Consider the following 15441-nt stretch of genomic DNA (forward strand, 5'->3'; position numbering starts at 1 on the left):
GCCCGTCCCGCCGGCCCGCTCGGCCCGGCCGGGGCCCCCGAGGCCCAGCGGCTCCACCCCGCCTCCTCGCGCCCGAGGCGCCGCCTCCGCCCTGCCTTTCCTCGTCGCTGGTGGCCGCCGACCTCGCCGCCGGCCTGTGCAGCTACTCCGACAAAGATCCGGCTGCCACGTTTTCCGCGTCGGGAAACCCTAGATCCAGAGGTCGAATTCTACTAAGTCCCCGTGTTTTTCAGTTTCAAGTGCTCCTGTTCATCGTGTCGTATCTCCGTATCCGTAACTCCGTTTTTGGCATATAGCATATCAAAATATTCATCTCAGAGAGTACATCATTTCATTCCATTGCATCATTTTCTTTTGAGTTCATCTTGATGCCCGGAATGCTGTTAGAAGAGGTCTACTTGAGATATTGGTCAGATCTGCTACTCCATTTAACTTTTTGTCATTTTTGCCATGATTATTGTGTGCATGATATGCCCATGAGCTCTACATATGTTTTGTTAAGGGCTTTGTCATCTTTCTAGAGGTGCAACCCATGTATTTTTGTGATGTGCGTGGTGACTAGCACAAGCTTGCCAAGTGGTGCACTTGGTAATTCTGATTTCAGGGACTTAGCATTTCCACTAAGTCCTTGAGCTGTTTATCTCATATGGCCATATGTTCATGTTGTTTCCTAGTGATCCGTGCCTCTTTTGAGGATGATCAGTAAGGATGTTTTGCTAATCTTGTAATGATATATCCATCCATGTCTTTGTTTGCAATTATGGAGGACCCTAGCTTGAGTCAATCGAGCTCTACTTTTGCTACTTTGTGAATCTGGGCAGATTGTCAACTTGTTTGCAATTTTGCCGTTGATGTTGTAGTTGAACCGTGCATGGTATGCTATTGTTCTTGCCATGTATAGCTTGAATTTTGTGCATTCTTGATGCGTGTATGCTTAGCTTGTCATGACTTGCTCCGTAGTGAGTGCATCGAGCTCGTAAACATGCCTACTTGAGTTATGTTTTAGCATGTGCCAGTTTTCACTAAGTCTGAAAACTGATTATGTTTTTGCCATGTTCACATGCTTGCAATTGTATTTTCTGATCCCTTTTGGCTCAAGGTCACTAAGGGACTTTTGTTAAGCTCTTTGAGTAGCTCCATGCCATGCTTTACTTTGCCATGTTCAGGGTCTGTAGCATGTAGTTTTGTTGCTCCGAAGTGTGCTACCTGAACTGAAATTCCAGACAAGTGTTAACTTTACTAAGTCTGAAATCTGTTTGCCATATGCATTTTTGCCATGCTTGTTTGAACCTGCAATTGGATGAATTGGCCGTATCTTAGTTCTAGACTTTTGTTAAGCATCTTGAATGCATCCCTGCCATGTATTTTGTTGTCATGTTTGGGTGCTGTAGCATGCTCATCTCATTGCATTTAGATGGCTACTTGCTGTAAATCGCAGACCGGTGTCATATTTGAATTGCTTGCCTTTTCCAAACCGTAACTCCGATTCCAGCGTTCTTTATATCGTTTTCAAGCGATTTCATCTCATCTTTCCAGTGGCACACTTGGATTCCCAAGTTGATGCCAGGTTCATGCAATCCTTGTCAATTCTTGCATATGCATCCCGCATCGCATCCTGCATAGCATACCATCATCGCATCATATTGTTTGAGTTGCACGTGGTTGATTGTGTCCTTGTTGCTTGTTTGTCTTGTTTGGGTAGATCCGGGAGACGAGTTCGCTAACGAGGAGCCCATTGAGTTTGCTTTCGAGGATCCAGTCAACTCTGACAACTGTGCAGGCAAGATGATCATACCCTCAAAATCACTACTATCTTTGTTATGCTAGATTGCTCGCTCTTTTGCTATGCCAATGCTACGATGCCTACCACTTGCTTTCAAGCCTCCCAAATTGCCATGTCAAACCTCTAACCCACCTTGTCCTAGCAAACTGTTGATTGGCTATGTTACAGCTTTGCTCAGCCCCTCTTATAGCGTTGCTAGTTGCAGGTGAAGATTGGAGGCCTCCTTGTTGGGAACATTTATTTACTGTTGGGATATCATTATATTATATTATTATCTTAATGCATCTATATACTTGGTAAAGGGTGGAAGGCTCGGCCTCTTTCCTAGTGTTTTGTTCCACTCTTGCCGCCCTAGTTTCCGTCATATCGGTGTTATGTTCCCGGATTGTGCGTTCCTTACACAGTTGGGTTATAATGGGAACCCCTTGATAGTTTGCCTTGATTAAAGCTTCTCCAGCAATGTCCAACCTTGGTTTTACCATTTGCCACCTAGCCTCTTTTTCCCTTGGGTTTCCGGAGCCCGAGGGTCATCTTATTTAACCCCCCCGGGCCAGTGCTCCTCTGAGTGTTGGTCCAACCTAGAGCCCCTTGCAGCGCCACCTCGGGGAAACTCGAGGGCTGGTTTTAGTTGTACGGATTGCTTATCTGAGTGTGACCTAAGAACAAGATATGTGCAGCTCCTATCGGGATTTGTTGGCACATTCGGGCGGTGTTGCTGGTCTTGTTTTAACCTGTCAAAGTGTCTTGAAGAACCGAGATACCGAGTCTGATTGGAACGTCTTGGGAGGACGTCTGTTCCTTCATTGACCGTCAGAGCTTGCAGGGATTTGAACTTTCGAAAGTCGTGCCCGCGGTTATGGGCAGATGGGAATTTGTTAATGTCCGGTTGTAGATAACTTGAACCTTAACTTAACTAAAATGAATCAACTGAGTGTGTTACCGTGATGGCCTCTTCTCGGCGGAGTCCGGGAAGTGGACACGGTGTTGGAGTAATGTTTGCGCAGGTTGTTCTCTAGTTTCTCGCTCGCGCTTTGCCTCCTCTTCTCGCTCTCTTTTGCGAATAAGTTTAGCCACCATATTTTGCTAGTCGCTTTCTGCAACTCCACCTATTGTTACCCTGTCTTACCTATAAGCTTAAATAGTCTTGATCGCGAGGGTGCGAGATTGCTGAGTCCCTATGGATCATAGATTACCTATTACACCAGATGCAGGGCCCGATGATTCCGCTCCAGGAGACGCGTTTGAGCTCAAGTGGGAGTTCGACGAAGACTCTCAACGTTACTATGTTTCCTTTCCTGATGATCCGTAGTGGTGCCCAGTTGGGGGTGATCGGGACCGTGTCGCTTGTTGGGTTATCTTTTATTTTGGCGTCGTAGTCGGGCCATGAGTGTTTGGATGATGTAATGTTATTTATGTACTTGATTGACGTGGTGAGTGTAAGCCAACTATGTTATCTCCCCTTTTATTAACTATATTACATGGGATGTTGTGAAGATTGCCTAACTTGCGACATATGCCTTCAATGCGATTATGCCTCTAAGTCGTGCCTCGACACGTGGGAGATATAGTCGCATCGAGGGTGTTACACCTCCACCTGCGACTGTTCATCCACGGGCTCCTGTTCATCCAGCCTCCACCGCGCGCTACTCCACCGGCTACTGTTGAACCACCCCTCTCCATGGGCTCCTGTTCAACCACCCCTCCACGGGCTACTATTCATCCTGCCCTCCACCGTCTACTGTTCATCCTGCCCTCCATGGGGTGGTCCTGTTCATCCAGCCCTCCACGGGGTCCTGTTCATCCAGCCCCAACCGGCTCGATCGATCGGGGTCCTGTTCATCCAGAGGCAACACCACGGGGTCCTGTTTATCCACCCCCACCGGGAACTGTTCATCCACCCCCCCTTCAATGCTCACTATTCATCTAGAGGCAGCATCGATCGGCTTCAGTTAGCAGCAGTAGCGAAGGAATCACTCGATCAGGTTCAGTTAACAGCCATCAATCGATCGCTCGGGTTCAGTAACACGTAGCCTGCAGTGCAGTTCAGTTAGAGCCCAACGCCTCGCTCGGGTTCAGTTAGAGCCAATGCCTCGCACACACGCGCATACATGTACGAGAGAAACACGCATCGCTCAGCCCCCGACCTCCCATCGTAAGCGGGAACTCCCCGAAATTTTCCTCCCCTCGCTTCTACCTCGGTTTTTTTCGTCATGGACGGCCCAAAGAATGTCATGCAGCTGCGTCTCCGGCCCGCCCAGGACGAAAAGCCCATTTTCTGTCATGATTATTTGTCATAGAAGTAGGAGCCCACCACATCTATGATGATACCGGGTTTTGTCACAATTATCGTCATAGAAGTGTCATATGTATGACAGAAAAAAAATTCGTTCGGCCCAAAATGTCACGGATGTGTCTTTTTTTTGTAGTGCATGCCATATTCCTTTCTTCAAGTTCTTGTGCACTAAGTTTTTGTAATTTCTTCTTTTGCCAATATGATAAGCCGAGTGGGTACCCTGGCTGTGATTTTGTTTGAAGCAATGGCAATTCTTGTTTTACCATGTGCACTCTCCACTTCTTCTCTTAAGATTTGGTACTTGATTGACTTGCCTCATCGCCATTAGTAGCCAATGGCAATATTTTAATTGGCTCCTTCTCATTTGAGATCAGATCTTAAGTAGCACTCTTACGTCAATCTTTTTTAACACGATAAATTTGTTTGACCACCTCTTTCTTGTTCCTTGAGCTCGGGACCGATTCCTTATGATTGAAACGGTCTTTGACAGGTGATTGTTCAAATGTTGATGTTTTTGGAGCTGCATAATGTTTGTGAGATAGTCTAAAATAAGATGAAGAATGCGCCCTTGTATCATACTTGTCCCATGATGGATATGGATTTACATGATCATAGGAAGGTATCCATGGCATTGGCATTGGCGGCACAAAATATGGATATGAATATACCACATTAGAATTCTCATTTTTCCAATACCAATCCTTGGGGTTGCGCCTAGGGGGTGATCTTGATGCTTTTCCATTAGTTGGCCGATAAGCACTTTTCTCTTCACTCTTCTTTTGATATTTATCTAATAATTGTGCAAAAGTGACCTTGGATTTCTTGCACTTGTGCTTACTGCGGCCTTTATCTCCTTTGTCTTGACTTGCATCGATCTTTGGATTTTCTTGTTGCCCCCCAGTCCTTGGCGTATTCATTGTATCTTCGATAGAACTCATGCCTTCAAGAATATTTTCATTGTGCTCTTGAACAACTTTTTTACTTGAAAGCTTGATCCCATCACCTGTAGTTTTTAACTTCTCATCTTTAAAGGAATCGTGTTGAAGCAGCCGATTCAAAAACCTTTTTCGATTAGGACCAATCAGAATAGACTGGTCATCCCTTGGTATTTCAACAAATTTTAATCGTCCTTTATCAATGGCCGATTTAACTATTTGACGAAACATGTTGGAATCCTCAAAATTATGCTTGGACGAATCATGTAACTTGCAATACATTCGTCCTTGGATTGATGGCTTCACATGGTGATCAAGAACTTTAATGTAATTATTTTTCAGCAACAAATCAAATATTTGATCACACATGCTTGAATTGAAGGTATACTTCTTATTTTCTAGCCGATCTTGGTGTGCAAACGGCTTTGGAGTTGAGCAAACGAATGGTTCAGATTTAGAATCTCCCCATTCGGCTATGCATTGTGTTTTACACCCTATCTCTGATGTATTTGGATAAGATATTATATTAGCATCGGATTTTTCAAAAGAATTTGACCTTGGCTTTAAATTTCTGAAACAAAAATAGTTAGAATACACATGTCTCAATTGAGACCAAGTGCGAGCCAAGTAAGAAACAAGCAAAGCTACCCAATTAGATATGAAATTTTGATAAAGCAATGGGGAAAACTTTGGCTGCAATAATAGGTCACTATCGGTCTTTATAAATGGCACAATAGACTGACCGATATGTTCTATAATAGTTTTATTGCTAACAAGTAAATTTCCCTTCGTCATTGATCTTTCAAAATTACTTATGAGAATTTCTCTTATAGAAGCATCAACAATAAAGTTGCGACCAAACCGGAAGATAGGTAAATCACTTGCTAGACATACCTTTTCAAACACGTTGGGAGAGCATGATGGTTGCATTACTTGAACGATAGGTTGTTCCTCTTTCGAATAGCTCCCCAACACCTTGTCATCCTATTTTTCTAGAATAGATTTGGCATACGTAATATTTGATTTGGTCTTCTCAATAGCCGAATTAACTTTATTATCTGAATCACCATCTTCTTCGATAATTCTATCCACACCCAATGCTTTCTCTTTTTGGCGCAATCTAGCTTGGATTGCAGTAGAATTAATAGGCTTTCCATCTTTTATTAATTCATGTAGAACAACATTGCATTCATCCCAAAAAGACGTAAGACTTTTCTTAATGACCCAATCTGGATAGAATTGCCCCCCGACACTTTTAGACTCTTTCGGTAACGATATGTCATCGAAATTCTGTAATTGTGTTGGGGGGACATGATATGCCACGGTAGTAGGTGAAGGCATTTGTGCTCCTGTAGAAGTTTCACTTATTCGGCCATGACCATGAAGGTGGGGAGCTGAATTATGGACATCAATAGTTGCGTATGGTGCCAGAAAATTAGTAGCATGAGGTGTAGCATATGATGTTTGAGGGTAATTGGCCGAATAACTAGTAGTAGCATGGCCAATTCCCCTATCCACCAGCACGTTTGGATTAACAAACTGCAAGTTATTTGTCGATGAATAGAAAGTTGAAACACTTTGTTGCATCCTATTGGAAGTTCCTACATGGGGTATCTCAACTTGATTAACCGAACTCATCATGTTGTTCATCGGCATATAGATTTGTGGGGTTGTCGATGCATGGGAGTTGGGATACATATGTTGCATGTTGCTGAAATTATATGAAGTTGAAGCATGAATATTATTCTGAATCGGCTGTTGCACATAATTAGATACATTATTGATAAAACTAGGGCTAGCCGATACATTATGCTCGTTAGACGATCTAGCAACAACATATGCATTATTTGCATCTACATAAGTGAAGTGGGTATTCATATTACCTTTGTAGATGTCAAACCCTAGATGACGATCTCTTCGTGGCATGAACGGGCCGGAGACCGTTCAACGCTTCGTCCCCAGCGGAGTCGCCAAAAAGTGTGTTCACACACGAACATGTCACCGTGTACCTTCGACGCCGGGGGTGATGCACCGCTGCTCACGTCGAAGGAGACCCGCCGGAAGCACGGTACGCAAGACAATCCGGCGGGTGCTTTTGAGGACCCGAAACCCCACACGCCCGGGAGGGACCCCGTCAGGGCGTGCGGCGGCTGTGGGTTGCCCTAGATCGACCTGATCGCCCCTAGGGCCTCGAGGTTCGCCGCCCTGCAATGAAGAAGAAGAACAAGGGAGAGGGATAAAGGTAAAGGTAAAAGATGATAGATTGATATGTCGATTGTGTGTTGTTTCAATCGGCCGTCACCCCCAACATATATAAGAGGCAGTTGGACTTCCCGTATAAGCAAAGGATTTATCTAGGCTTTCCTTACAAGAAAATTACATCAATTCACGTCCAAAACCCTAGTCAAATTCGGACTGGTTTTATCCGAACTTTCCAAAACTGTTCGGTTTAAACTGGCTGTACTTTGAGGGTCCTTTTTGTGGTGAAAAACGACTGTTTCGACGAGACGAACAACTTTCATGTTGAACGTTTTTTCATCAGAGGTCATCTCGAGGGTCAAATCGCTCATGCAAGAAAGCTAATTATTCACGCAGTGCATCAGACATACCCACATATGTGTCTGGTTCCGGGCGTCATATTTTTGCTCACTGGAGGGTCGTGCTGTGTGGGCTCAAACTTTTGCGTATGACATTGGATGAGATGATCTTTATATCAAAATCGATCATTTCGACGAGACGAAGATAATACATGTAGATCAGTTTTCAATACGGGGCAGTCTTGGAGGCGTAATCAGCCGAATAGTGTTCTGAATACAAAATCTGAGTACTTCGAACACAACTTCGGCCTTAGAGATGATACTGGATGACTATTGCCAAAATATCAAAGTTTTTCCTTTTGACGATATGGAAGTTTCTCACTTTGAGAACTTCTCCATTTGAGGCCATCTTAATTAAGTTCTTCGCCGTGCCAAAATCTGGTGTCAACAGCTTGGCCCCTCGCGAGGCTCTTGAATGTTTGGTGATGAAGAGGGGCTATACGGGCCCGCTCGCAGAGCCACGACGTGTGCCGCGGGTAGGCAAGTCTGGGGACCCCCATTCCCAGAACAGCGACAGTAGCCCCTGGGCCCAATGCGCGCTCGGGCTTGGCTTCAAGGCGAAGCCAAAGGTCAAGTGGAGCGCTGCGGGCCCCAATAGCCTGCGGCCTTGGTCGACGCGTGGCGATTGATTGGACGTGGGCGCCTCCGTTTCCCCACACTGCCTTAGCAACTGCTCGGCTTGACAAGTCCCTGCGACATGCAAGGAAAACCATCATTACCTATGATCGTGGGGGGTACTGGTTGGCCATCTCCTCGTATAAATGGGAGGGGGCGGAGCCCCCGTCGCCCATCTTTCCTCTGCCTCTCCCGCTTATTCTCCTTCCTTGCTCCTCTCCTGCTACCAATGGCGTTGTCGAGGAGGTTCATTGTCGCGGAGAAGGAGAAGGCCCCTCGCGAGGGGCCCGGCTCTCCGGTGCCCAAGTGTGGACGCGGCCGTCCACGCAAGCACACCGCAACCCCCGCCACGGCCCCGCGCAGCCGTGGTGGTGCCGCTTCGCGGGATAGGGGTCGCTCCGGCCGTGGCGGCCCCGTTGACAAGGAGAGACGTGCCGTGGTCGCGCGGCCTCCCCGGCCATGCTTCCACTCAGCGGAGATGCTGCCGGAGTTCGTTGTCTGGTCGGTGAACCCGGCTGACAACTGGCTTCAGCTCCCGCGCTTCTTCGCTGACGAGCTGCCGGTCTCAGGTCCAGGCGGGCTTTGGCTATAGACAGACGGCTGCTGCAGGAGGGATTCCTGGGTCGCGGTCGAGGTCTCCTCCACAGGCAATATAGCTCTGGCCTGCGGTTGGCAGACGTTCGCCCGCGTGCGCGGCCTGGGCAGGCGGTGCACCCTCCACTTCAAGTACAACAGCGACGCGACCCTCTATGTGAGAGTGTTTGGGAAAGATGGTCACCGCGCCGGGTGCTGCCCTGAGGTGAACGGCGGCGAGGAGGTGCTCGGCCTTGGCGACGGCCGCGACGAGGATGAGGGCGAACCCGCCCATGGTGCTGGCCGCGTCTCGTCCGGCTATGGCAGCTCTTCCCCTAGCTACAGCTCCAGCAGAGGCGGCTACGACCAGCCGCCGTGCCCGCTTCGAAGATGGTGGCAGGTCGTCTCGTCGCTGCGCCTCCGTGAAGCGCGAGGAGGGGTCCGGCTGAGCTCGGGAAGGCGCTGGGGCCTACCCCCGTGGACCGTTGTAGTCGCCGCTTCTATTTTGTTCTTCTTTTCCTTCCTGCATCAGAAAGAAGCCAGAATGGGCCCCGGAGGGGCATGTGTCGAACTATGATCTCAATTATTATGTTATATTTGTCGTTCCTGTGCTGTGTCGCAACATTGTCGTTTTATGTAGGGATAACTTAGGTCGACTTGTTTTGAGTGGCCTTCTCCTCACGAGGCTCTTGCTTCCTGGTATCTCTCGAGGCCTCCTTGACCTGATATGCGCTTAGGAACTGCAAAAAAAATCGTCAAGAGGTTTATCGTTCACCCGGGGCTTCGTCATAGGTGCCCCTGGCCTTGACCCTACGCCTTGCGTCGCGATACCCGTGGGGCATGGACTAGGATAGGTGCGTCAGCTTGTGGGCTTGAATGAGGGTGCCTCGCGAAAAGACAGAAGGAGGAAGCTCGCGAAGGTATCTGCTCACCCCCCTCGCGAGGGACGCGAGGGAGAGTACAGGTCGACCAAAGAGACGAAGGTAGAAACAGAGGCAGAAAGCGATAAAACGGGATCAGCAAGAGACACCAGAAAGCAGATTTCAATCAAAAGAGGGGCGAGCCAACTTCGGAAAGCAAATGAAAAATCGCGTCCGGCACCTAGTCTAGTCTTCGACGTCTTCTCACCAGCACGGAACTAAGTGCTGCCACTCGGCGTGGGAGGGAGCCCCCGAGGCCCAAGGGCGGCTCTCCTGAGGCTCCGTGGTGTGTACAACCCCACTCATTATTATGTGAGAGTGTCACGGGCGGCGATTCTTCACAGGCTCGGGGCCTTGCTTCATAGGCACTGGGCCCTTCTTCACAGGCACCGGGCCTTCTTCACAGGCGCTGGGCCTTTCTTCACAGGCAGCGGGCCTTCTTCACAGGCATCGGGCCTTTCTTCATGGGTAGAACTTTCGGAGGTGTTGGATGTTCCAGGCGTTCTGGACGGGTACCCCGTCCTGCATCTCCAGGCGCGCGACACCAGCCCTGGAGACGTGGATGACCTTGAACGGGCCCTCCCACATGGATGAGAGATTACGCAACCCCTCTCGGGAGAGCACCCGCCTCAGGACGAGGTCACCCACCTCAAGAGTCCTGGAGCGGACGCTACGACAGTGGTACCGCCACAGCGCCTGCTGGTATCTTGCCGCCTGTAGTGCAGCTTCGCGGAGACGTACCTCCCCCAGCACGAGGTCCATCCCCCACGTGGCGTCCTGCTGCATCTCATCAAACGACAGGACCCATGCGGAGCAATGCTCGACCTCATGAGGGAGGACTACTTCTGCTCTGTAGACGAGGAAGAACGGGGTTTCTCCTGTTTGCTTGGTGGTGGTGGTGCAGATCGACCATAGCACGGACTGGAGCTCGTCGTGCCAGCCCATGCCGCAGGCTTCGAGCTTCTTCTTGAAGGTCCTGGTCTTAAGGCCCCTTAGGACCTCCGCGTTGGAGCATTCGGCCTGGCCATTGCTCCTGGGGTGTGCTACTGAGGCGTAGCAGATCTGCGTTCCAAGGTTAGCACAATCTGACTTGAAGAGATTACTAGTGAACTGCGAGCCGTTATCGGTGACGATGCGGTTGGGGACCCCAAAATGGCTCACAAGGCCCTTGATGAACTTGACCGCAGAGCCAGCTGGGATGGTGCGGACGGCTTCAACCTCCGGCCACTTAGTGAACTTGTCGATGGCGTCGTAGATGTACCGATAGCCTCCAGGCGCCCGAGGAAATGGGCCCAGAATATCCAGCCCCCAGACTGCGAACGGCCATGAGAGTGGAATGGTCTGGAGGCCCTGAGCTGGCTGATGGATCTGCTTGGCATGGAATTGGCAGGCCTCGCAGGACTTCACCAGCTCAGCCACATCGATTGAGCGCCGTAGGACAGTAGAATCCACTTCGGAATGCCTTGCTGATGAGGGTTCGCGATGACGAGTGGTGCCCGCAGCCCGCCGTGTATGACAGCTATCAGCTCTTTCCCCTGTTCCCTGGAGATACAACGCAGTGAAACATCATTTGGTCGCTTCCTGTATAACTCACCGTCCCGGATACAGTATGTTGTGGCTTGACGGGCCACGCGCTCCGTGTCCTCCTCCTTCTATGGCAACGTCCTTTGCTCAAGTGCGAGGAGTAGGCGTGCTCCCGAGCTCGGGCCACTGGCCGGGCTCCTATGGCAGGCGGCTGCGGGAGTTCCTCCTGAGGCTGAGCTATTCTTGAAAGCGATGCCATCGCTGATGGCTTGAAGAGCCACTCCTCGAAGACGCCAGACTCCTGGGGCTGTCGCTTGGATGCTCTCCTGGCAATGTCGTCAGCTTCCTTGTTGGTGCCACGGGGCACGTGCTGCAAAACCAGGCCCAGAAATTGCTTCTCCATCTTGCGCACCTCCGCGAGGTATGCTTCCATGTGCTCGTCCTTTGGCTCGTATACCTTGTTGGAGAAGTTGACGAGGAGCTGTGAGTCGCCCCTGATAATGAGACGCTTCACCCCCAGCGCCGCTGCAGCCTTTAGGCCGGCTATGAGGCCTTCGTATTCTGCAATGTTGTTGGAGACCTTCTCGCCCTGCTGGAAGCAGAGCTGCACGGTGTAGTGGAGCTTGTCCTGAGTGGGCGAGATGAGAACTGCTCCAGCCCCCGTGCCCTGGCGCGCGAAGGCACCATCGAAATACATGACCCAGCTGTCAGGCGCCTCGCTTCCTGGCGAGAGGGACCAGTCTTCGTCTTCTTCAAGCGGCAGGGCGTCTGTCCATTCTGCCACAAAATCAACGAGCGTGGCTCCCTTGATGACCCTGGTAGTACTGAACTCCAACTGGAATGCTTGCAACTTGATGTTCCATTTAGCGACTCTTCCAGCAGAGTTGGGATCCTGGGCACTCTCTCCAATGGGTAAGCTGAGACAACCTTGATGGGGTGGCCCTGGAAGTAGTGCCATAGCTTTCGCGAGGCCACCAGGAGCGTGAGTAGGAGCTTCTGAGGCATGGGGTACCGTGCTCTTGAATCCCACAACACTGTGCTGATGAAGTATACCGGGTGCTCGGCGAGGGTAGGTGCGCTGATGAGGCTTGCGCCCTCCTGGAGTTGGGGTACCTCCTGAGGAGAGGGGACCCCTAGTGCTTGATCGCTAGTCGGGGCCTTCACGGGTTTGGGGATGTCGTCCTGCTGAGCCTGATCCTCTATCGCTGCTGCTGCGGCCCTTGTGACACCCTTCTGGTCTTGTGTCATCTCTGCTGGAGGCGTGGCACGGCGCGATGCACCCTTGGATTGGTGTTCTTCCCGAACCACCACCAGAGCCGCGCTGGCTGAGTACGGGGTGGCGGCAAGATAGAGGACTAGGGGCTCGCGAGATCACGGCGTCACCATCACTAGAGGGCTGGTCAGGTATCTCTTGAGGTCTTGAAAAGCTTGGTCGGCCTCTGGGGTCCATTCGAATGGGCCCTTCTTTTTCATCAGCTTGAAGAAGGGTAGTACATGCTCTCCCAGTTTGGAGATGAAACGCCCTACCGTAGTCACCCGACCAGCCAACTTCTACATTTCCTTGAGGGTCTGTGGTGGACTCATGTCTTCAATGGCCTTGACCTTCTCCGGGTTTGCCTCGATCCCCCTGTGGGACACCAGAAAACCCAGTTGCTGGAAGGGACGCCAAACACGCATTTCTCCGGGTTGAGTCGCAAGTCCACCTGGCGAAGGCTTTCAAAGGTCTCTTCCAAGTCTTGGATCAAGGTCCCCGCCTCCCGAGACTTCACCACGATGTTGTCGACGTAGGCTTCTGCGTTTCTCCCGAGCTACCGCCCTAAGGCAATGTGCATGAGCCGTTGGTAGGTTGCGCCCGCGTTGTGTAGCCCGAACGACATGCAAGTGTAGCAGTACACCCCACATGGGGTCAGAAAGGCCGTCTTCTCCACATCTTCTACCGCCATCTTGATCTGGTGATATCCTAAGAACGCATCCAGGAAGCATAGCAACTCGCACTTGGTGGTGGAGTCGATGATCTAGTTGATGCGTGGAAGCGAGAACAGATCTTGGGGGCAGGCCTTGTTGAGGTTGGTGAAGTCGACGCACATCCACTCCTTCCCACCTTTCTTGGGGATGACGACGTGGTTTGCTAGCCACTCGGGGTACCGAACCTCGTGAATGACTCCCGCAGCCTCCAACTTGCGGGTTTCTTGGACCATGAAAGCTTGCTTCTCCATGGACTGCCGCCTCGCCTTCTGCTTCACGGGGCGTACGTTGGGGCACACCTTCATGTGGTGCTCTATTACCTCTCTTGGGACCCCTACCAGCTGATCGGGCTCCCAGGCTGTCAGGACCCCGACTCGATGCCACATCGATCTAGCATGTAACACCTCATATCGCTTTGCGGCCTCACGCACGGTATCCCCACGGGTGTCGCCTTACCTTTGCCCGGGACCGTTTGCGCATTTTGGCACACGTATATGATGGTGTTGCTAGCATCCATATGATAAAGAGCCCGGGCTGACATGGCTAGTCGTAAATTCAAAGTGGCACTAACTTACAGGGACAGGCATTCATGACCCAGCATCGAACGTGTCGGTCATCAGCGAGTGAATCCAGGCTGTAGCACTGGGCTAACAGGACTCCGGTGAACCGGGCTGTAGCGGGCTAGCAGGACTCCGGTATTCATCACGTGACATTTCCCCGAAGGGACAGACACAGGATCGAAGAAGGACACATGCTGGCCAGCCTAAGTGTTCCGGAGCAGTAGCAAGCTACCAGGGCTCAGTGGAAGCACTAGGAGACATTTCCCGGTAAGAGAGACTACTAGGAATAAACAACTAGACAGTCAGATCCCACACATAGCAATACACATTACACGTACGCATAACATGCAAGTATGTGCTGTACAACATGGCATCACAGCATAACTCAACAACTCATATAGATAAAGGCTCAGAAGAGCCGTCATAGCAATTATTGCAAACAGGGGTCACAAGACCCATCATACAGAGCATTCAAGCAACAAGCGGAAGCATTACATGTCTGGGTACAGACATCTACAAATGAAAAAGGCTGAAGAGCCTGACTATCTACAACATCCGATCAAGATCGTAGCTGAGGTACTAGCTACTAGTCGAAGTCCATGAGAACCCTAGTAAGACCGAAGTCTCCGCTGCAAAAACATAAATAAAGCAACATGAGTACAAAGGTACTCAGCAAGACTTACATCAGATCCTATCATACATGCATCTGTATCAAGGGGTAATGTGGGGTTTAGTTGCAGCAAGCCAGCTTTGACTCTGTGGCTATCCTGTTCTACGACTACCAGAAACTCTTGAGGTGAAACAACGAACACGAGTCCACTAATCACCACACAATACACTACTGTGGATTCATCCCCGTCTCCCTACGAGAAGGCCATCCATAGCACTCACACTTGTCTTGAGCATTTTATAGTATCCACTTCAAGTTGTCTATGTACCATGTAAGCATCCAAGAAGTCCATAACCGCGGACCCGGCTATTTGAATAGATCATGTTAACCCTGCAGGGGTGTACTTCTTCACACACGCTCTCGCCACTTACCGCCATGTACACGTCATGTATCTCGGCAACCTTCAAGCGGAAGCCTGGCGAGGGTGTCGGCCACGACCTGACTAACCACACAAGACTCTAGTCCAGGTTTATCGCCTATTCGGGTTCCATCCGCAAGGAGATCCGGCCGGGGTGTCGCTCACGGCCCCAAACGATGTGAGCAGGGTTCCCGAGCCCACCAACCGGGTGCCACTCGGTACACCGTGCCACGTGTGCCTAGTCTGTCCCAAGCCCACCCTGCCGGGTGCCACCTGGTAGAAAAATAGCACTACCTACAAACACCAGAAACTAGTTGCGACTCCTGGACAGAGATCAAGTCGGTTAATAAGTCGAGAGGGCTTGGAGCGCCCGGAGCCCAATGTGTGGTAGTATCGGGTCATTGGACGACATACATAGAACTCGGTGCTTAAGGACGGTTCCAGTGAGACAACCCACCATGTACTCCTACACGGCCTCTCACCGCTACCTTTACCAAATCGTGTTCACATACTTCACTCTCAGCATCAGAACATATCGTAACACTCCAATTCATTCCCAATGAACCAGACCTGACACAACTCTAAGCAATAGCAGGCATAGCATGGTAGGAACACAACAATGGCTTCAATCAACTCCTACACATGCTA

This window comes from Triticum aestivum, chromosome 7A (genome assembly GCF_018294505.1).
Source record: "Triticum aestivum cultivar Chinese Spring chromosome 7A, IWGSC CS RefSeq v2.1, whole genome shotgun sequence".
In the NCBI taxonomy this organism is placed as follows: Eukaryota; Viridiplantae; Streptophyta; class Magnoliopsida; order Poales; family Poaceae; genus Triticum; species Triticum aestivum.